The sequence below is a fragment of the Motacilla alba genome, unplaced genomic scaffold (genome assembly GCF_015832195.1).
Source record: "Motacilla alba alba isolate MOTALB_02 unplaced genomic scaffold, Motacilla_alba_V1.0_pri HiC_scaffold_28, whole genome shotgun sequence".
In the NCBI taxonomy this organism is placed as follows: domain Eukaryota; kingdom Metazoa; phylum Chordata; class Aves; order Passeriformes; family Motacillidae; genus Motacilla; species Motacilla alba.
Genome location: NW_024037374.1, coordinates 439754 through 447138, shown reverse-complemented (window position 1 = coordinate 447138; position 7385 = coordinate 439754). Strand labels below are relative to the sequence as shown.

General features: G+C 48.4%; 1 long non-coding RNA gene across 1 annotated transcript; it reads right to left on the bottom strand.

The window, feature by feature from the left end:
- Window positions 1–514: 514 nt before the first annotated feature.
- On the bottom strand, window positions 515–2827 carry LOC119696396. The gene is made up of 3 exons (XR_005255570.1): window positions 2675–2827; window positions 2243–2402; window positions 515–1125 (listed from the first exon to the last, which is right to left on the bottom strand). It is a non-coding gene; the product is annotated as an uncharacterized LOC119696396 (long non-coding RNA).
- Between the last annotated feature and the right edge of the window lie 4558 nt (window positions 2828–7385).

Sequence of the window (7385 nt, the reverse complement as noted above, 5' to 3'; positions counted from 1 at the left end):
TAGCAGATGAGGATCTTTGACTCGATCCAATTGACAAGCCTGGAAATATCATCTGGAGAGGACTTCAAGGGATCCTCTAGAGTAAAGCCTTTACTGCAAAGCTGCACATGAAACACAAGCATGATTTCCTAATGTTAGAATATACCATTTGTTAGGTGGAAATGCTTTTTGTGACTGATTGATGGAGAAAACTGAAATCCAATAGACTCTGGCTTTAACTAAAGTCAGCATGACAAAAATCAGTACAGAGGACAGAATTCTCTTTCAGGGATCTTCTGGGTTTGTTGTTTCTGAGAGCTTGATTTAGAGACTGTTGAGGAGCACCAGCCCTACAATTTTGTGATGTCCCAAGCAGTCTGTCCACAATCCCAGGATTTAATTCCTTCATCTCTTTCCCCAGTAGCTCCATTCACTAGCCTTTCCATTTCTTTTTAAAGGAGAAGAGTCCTCCTTCCTTCTGAAGTGACCCATGGTGCTGTCCCTATCACAGCTCATTTCTAAATACAGGGGGAAAAAAAATGCACTTAAAAAGGATGGCACTTTATCATTTTACTCACTGACTGCTATAATATTTATTGCTTAAAAAATTACTTCAGTATTGTAGAAAAATATATTAGGAATAGAATATTTGCTTGTAAATAGGAAAGCCAAAATTATTTGACAAAGGCTTTTTTCTTTTTATATTCTCTCTTTTGTGATCTGCAAACTGAATTAAGTTTGACAGAATAGTGCTAAAACAAGTGTAGTTGATCCCTTCCTCAGGGTGTCAAGTGCCAGGCTGAAGGAACTGGGGTCAGAGTGGAGGCAAAACCTCTCTTAGAGGTTAGAGAGGTTGGAGTCTCTCTCTTAGAGACTCTCTCCACTCTTAGAAAGTCCAGAGAGCCCAGCTCGCAAGTCCTCTATTTTCATCACCAACCATATTCCTGTAGAGCACCAAAAGGCTCTTGGTTTTGCTTTTTTCTTTAATCTGAGAAACAGACACTGGCTTTGAAAGTCCTCAGACCTCTTAATTTTCAGGTTTCAGGTGAAATTGCAACTCAGGATTTCTCTTCAACCGTAGGTGTTCCAGGTTGGCGCTGATGGTTCTCTTTGCTATTCCTGCCCCAGGGAGTGCCAGGCCAGCCCCTGCAGTGTTACATTTTAGTTAAATGGCATGCTCTGTCTCACCCCTTGAAAACATGCAGGTCATTCCAAGCTGTGATCCTCCCCTGCAGTACCATGTATCTGTAATCCCATTGGCCCGAATCTTATTCTGCGCCCACTTTGAATCTCCCTGTTAAAGCTGTGCGAGGGAAACCGAACCCTCTCTTTTGGCACTTTTCTCCCTAGGCTCTCCCTCTCTGCCCCTCCCTGCCCCTTCCCCCCTTCTCCCTCAGAAACCATGCTGCTCCTGGGGGTGGGACCCCCAATAAACCTTCATCTAATCAGCATCCTCAGGAGCCGTGTCGAGTCTTCTTGCCTGCCTGCTGCTACCAGCGAACACACAGCTTAGGGGGCCTCCGGGGACCCCCAAACTGTTGTGGTGTGTCATCTTTATTGTAGATTATGTAAAGTTGGTATGTTCTGTTCACCCCTGTTCACTCCTGTTATATGGTTCTGCCCTGGTTCTCCCCTCCCCATCAGTTCATGCCAATCCCCTTATCTCCACCCCAATTGTCCTTATTTGTGCTAATTTATTTCTATGACCCCTCCCCAGACCCCTATCCATCACTTGGCAGCCCCTCCCATTGTTCCAGAATCTTCTACGGTTCCCATCGAGTGATTGGATTAGGAGCCGAGGTCCCGCCCCCAGTTCAAATGCATTTGTTACCCCAGCAGTCACTCCTTTGTATCCCCCCACCCCCCTGTTTCCCGATGGGAGCTGGGTGCAGCTCCACCCCTGTTCTCTTCCCCCTTTATAACCCCGTGTAACCCTCCCCCCTTTATAACCCCGTGTAACCCTCCCCCCGGGGTCCTCGGCTGGCTGGTCCCCCTGGTGTTCAATAAAACTGGATTTTTGCCCCGGGATGGAGACCCTCTTTTCTTCACTTTGCCACAGCTGCCTCTAAATATTCCAGCTAGGCACCCTCCAGACACCGCGGTGCATCCGGAGAGTGTCCCCCAGTGCTGGCTGTGTCGGAGCTAGCCGACGCCGATCCTGCTCCCCCAGCCGGGAGCAGAGGGACACAGTGCAGCACCAAACGAACTGCAACAAGCCCCGCCATGGCTTTTCTGTGGGGTCACAGCTCTTTAGCCCCCATACCTCCAGTGCCAAGGGGAACTTGGCCGCGGCAGCTGTGAAATCCTGTTGCTGGCACCGAGCGCTGCCATCCCGCAGGGCTGCCTGTAGCCCCACAGTGCCACCGGCTGTCCGTGTACATGGGCGGGAGGCTGAGCCGCTGCTGGTGGCACCGCTGGTGGCACTGTCAAAAATAGGTTAGAAACTGTTGTAAAATGGTTTATAATTGTTAAGCATTGTTGCGGTGTGATTTCAGGCTTTGCCTCAAAACTCCAGGTTTCTCCCTGAAATTCCCTCCCAGGTGTGGCAATCACGTCTCCTTTCCCCACCCTGACCCCTGCTGAGCACTGTTTGTCAATCCTGGAATTCCAGAAAGGCATCGAGTGATTGGGCCCTCCTGGGGGGCATTGGACAATCCAGGTGTCCTTTGTCCCTTTGGGACCTCCTCTCACGTACCTGATTGGTGAGCTTCCTTACCCCTTCACTCCCCCAGGTAAAAGGGCGAGCAAACCATGCGGTCCTGAACAGGAGTTCTGTTGGAGCTGTTGCTGGATTCAGAGGCCTGCGGGCCAGAATAAAAACTCTGGATTAAAACCCTCCATCATAACCAACTCCTTTCCTTCACCTCACCTTAAAGCTCCTCCGTCAGAGGGAAACCTGAGAAACAGACCCTCTGCGAGAGGAAACTCCAGCCACACCACCAGAGCTCTGGCATGCCTGGACTTGTTCTCACGTGCCCAGCTGCATCATCTAGCTAGCCAAAAGTGTCTCTGGGGTGAAACACCACAGTTGTCACTATTTAGTTCAGATGCAGGGGCCAGGCAAGCCAAGGCATGTCCCATCAGCAATACTGGTAAATTCCAATAAAGCATGTACTGTTAGTTTCGTTATTTTATTGTAAAAGGGGTTAAAAGGTTAGTTGTAAGAAATACGGTACTCAACATACCATAACACACCTCAGTAAAGTGCACCACCCCCCAAGCAAAATGAGCCAGCCTGGACAGAACTGTAATGGGCCAATCAAACACCTTAAACCTTCATGCAAATGAAGGATCCAAACAGAAACCAATCCAAAGGAACAAAAAACAGGATAAAAAGGGGCATCTGACCCAGGGAAGCTGTGCCTCTCTACCTGGAACATTGGGGACATCGCTACTCAAGAAGACCCAGCGCCGGTGCCGCAGCATCCTTGACGGGAACACTCCTGCTCGGCCTGTGGGTCCCCATAATTTTCTTTTTTATTATAATAAATGCTGAAATCACTTTTACTACCAGGAGTGTGGTCCCGTTTGTAACAGCACCGCTGGTGGCACTGCTGGTGGCACTGCAGGCGCCACCACCTCGCCAGACCCGAACTCAGTGTCCTCCTCATTGGCGCAAATCAACTCCGCTTCTATTTCCCTGAGTCTGGAGAGAGGGATGTGAAGCAGAGGGCTCAGGAATGTCCCTGTGCCGCTCTCTGCTGGTGTTTCTGCTTTTGTTCCAGACACATTTCCATGGCTTCCTGCTTCCCGCTTACGGCTCGCTCTGTCTGCGCTGCTCGGGGGTCGTTCTTCATGCTCTTTTGTGTCCTGCCACACCTGCAAGAGAGGGAGTGGGAGGTGAGGGGAGAATCGTGGGATTTAAAGTCACTTCAGAGAATCCCAGAATGGTTTGGGTAGGAAAGGACCTCTTCCACTACCTCAGGCTGCTCCAAGCCCCCTCAAACCTGGCCTTGAACACTTCCAGGGATCCAGGGGCAGCCACAACTTCTCTGTGCACCCCGTGCCAGGGCCTCAGCACCCTCACAGCCCTAAGAGTTTCCCCCTAATATCCAATCTAAATCTCTTTCAGGTTAAAGCTGTTCCCCCTTGTCCCTGTCACAGCTTGCCTTTGCAAAATGTCCCAGGAGAGCTTTGTTTTTTTTCCAGAAGTGATTTCTGACAATGCTTTACCATGGATTTATTTTAGCACCAAAAAAGATGACATGAAGGGGCAATATGTTAAAATTAGTTGCCTTCCATTCTTTAAACTTTACTGGATGCGTTGGGATAAACAGATTTCAAACATGCTATTAAATTATATTAAAGCAAAATTAAATGAAGAAAAGGAAGCAGAATGAAATAAAATGGAAGTCTTTAAAAGTCTTTCCACAGTCCTGCACTGGAGATCTAGTGCCCCTTTTCTACTTAATCCTGCTATGAGGAGGGCAGGCATTCTGTCCTATTCCAAAGTACCATCTGAGATGCCTCTTCTGATCCTAACAAGAATTGATATTCGTTCATGGAGAACCAATTTCAAAATTGACTGAAATGTATGAAATCTATTTCTACTCTTAGCACATTGCTTGTTCTTAGGACATGTATTACTGTAATTACAATGAAATTAAACAGCACCACCAGAGATCAGGTTCCCGCTACATTTGCTCATGTTCAAAGGTGTTAAAACAGCCGAGCAGAGAACAGAAATCTCTTTTGGGGTGAAATGGGGATCCAGAAATCAGGCACAGAGAAATGAACCCCACTCAGGGACACACAGGAGAGCCATGGCTGAGCAGCTTCCCCCATGCAGGGTTCCTGCAGTTCCCTTCCCTAAGTTCCATTTCAAAAGGGTCCTGAGCCAGCTCAGCACAGCTGGACTCACCTCAGGGGCTCTTGAGGAAGGTTCCTGTTGAAGAAATATGTGGGAAGGGAACTGCTGGCTCAGTCCAAGCTCCTGGGCCACCTGGAAGAACACAGGGAAGAGCACACTCAGGATTGCATGGCTATCCCTGAGGCAGTTGGTCCTAAATGCTTTCCCAGCCGACCCCAGCTCTGGAATTGCAGCTCAGCTCTTCCTCCCCTCCTTGGGGATCCTTTCAGCCCTGGACCTTGAAAATGGAACAAACACAACCTGCCAGAGGGCTTCTTATTGATGAAAACGCCAGAAGGGAAGTTCTTCCAAGCCACATCCAGCCTGGCCTCGAACACTTCCAGGGCAACGTCTGTTTGCTCTGGACAACCTGTGCCAGGGCTCTCCACCCTCCTCACCATTCCTCCTCCAGGGAAGAATTTCTTCCCAAGATCCAATCAAACCCTGCCCTTTGTCAGCTGGAGGCCATTCCCCCTTGTGCTGTCCCTGCAGGTCCTTGTCCAAAGTCCCTCCCCACCTCTCCCTGCGTCCCTTCAGGGGCTGGAAGAAGCTCTAAGGTCTCTCCCAAGTCTTCTTCAGGCAGAGTGGTCCCAGCTCTCACAGCCTTTCCCATAGCAGAAGTGCTCCAGCTGCCCGAGCACCCTCTGATCCCTTCTACAGCTCCTCTGATCCTCAAGGAATCATCTGGGAAGGGACTGGGAGAAACCCATTGTGGTGTCTGGGCAGTGCTGGGGCTGGGCTGTAAACTGGGGTGCTGGGAATGCAAGGAAAAGCTGCTCCCTCATTAGTGCCTGCAGTGATGGGAGGAGATGGGTGTGCCTTGGCATGGTCAGTAGCCCTAGTTCCCTGGCAGGCCTGTCCCCAGGGCCACCACCAAAGCTGCCGCCAGCTCCAGAACAGCTCCCTGGGAATGCCCTGTTGTTCCCAAAAGGAACCATTCCCCACAGGACAGCCCAGCCCCCCGAGGCCCGCTCTGGGCCTGGCACAGGGGGAGCTGCCCCTTCCCACTCACCTGCTGGGGCTCCATGGCCGTTCCAGCAGTTGTGGTTTCCAGTTCCATATCCAGGGCGGTTGGAAAGCCCCTGTCCCAGCACAGCTGCCCCTGTGCTACGTTTCCCTGGGGTTTTGAGCCGATCTGATAAGCTCTTAATACCCAGACGTAAACACCCCAAGATAGCTCAGCTTCCCTTGGGGGCATAAATGAGCAGGAGGCTTCTGTTGCAGCGTTTGTAAACAAAAAAGGTTTAATAAAAGGCAAAATAACAAATATAAAACCGAGCCAGGTTCACAGGTTTGTGCTCCTGGTAAAAACACCTCACAAAAGTGATTAGCTTCTTTGTTCTCTTCTTTTTCTACCAAATGGCCCAGGCGGGACTTTTTGGCTCCTGTCCAATTAGCTGTCCCCAAACTTGAGGTGAAATCCCCAAGGTCCTGTGAGGTAGCTTTTTTACCTGATCGGTGTAGAAAATTCTGGGCTCTTTCCTTTTTGGGGGACAGAGGATAGTTCTGTCACTCTGTCCATAGAGGGCACATTCCTACACCTCACCCTTTATATACATTTAAAAAGAAAGAGGAGAAAGGAATGTGAATTGAAAAATCTCATCCTTGTCAGTAATTTGTAGCTATGTCAATAATTTTTAAATTTGGTTCTAATCTTTTATCTTAACTTTGGTGAAGTGTTTTCCCAGGCAAGCCTCAAATTTCTGGCTTTGTATGATTTGTACATAGAGGTAGGTTAACAACTTTTTTAAACAATAACTACAGAACTTTTTCAGTGCAAAACTCTCTTGTAAACAATTTTAACTAGTGCAAACTTAAAAAACAGTCCTTGCTTCCAGCAGTCTCTCAGTTGTCTGTGCATTCTGCTTCTGGTGTGGTCTGCTGCTCTCGGATAGGCTGCACCTGTGGCTTGACATTCTTTGCAGGGATCCACCAAAGACCTGTGTTTGTAGAAACACATGCAAACCCCCGTCCCCAACTCACAAGAGGATAGGGTCCTGAAATCTGTCCTGTCTCTGGATCCTTGATGAAGACTGGTGGCCTTTCCTTGAGCTTTGCTTGGCTGGTGTTGCTGAAATGTCTGAATATTGGTGGTACCTGCTCCATAAAGGAATTATTTAAGAAGTTAAAAACATATATAGCTTTATTCAGCCTCTCTATTGTAGAAAGCACTTCTGTCCCTCCCTTTTGTCTTTCAAGAATCATTTTTAGTGACCTGTGTGCTCTTTCTACAATAGATTGACCTGTGGAAGAGTGTGGAATACCTGTGGTATGTTTGATACCCCACGTTCAGAAAAACTCCTGCAGTTTGTTAGAAACGTAGGCTAGTCCATTGTCAGTTCTGACTTCTTGAGGAACACCTAGGGATGCAAATGCTTGTAAGAAATGTTAATTACATCTCTATTTTTTTCTCCTTGGTGTGCAGAAACAAAAATTGCTCCTGAGAAGGTGTCTATCGATACATGTATGTGTTTGAACCATCCAAATGACTGATACTGAGTGATGTCCATTTGCCATGTCTGCAGGCTATTTAAGCCTCAAGGGTTTACTCCTGTTG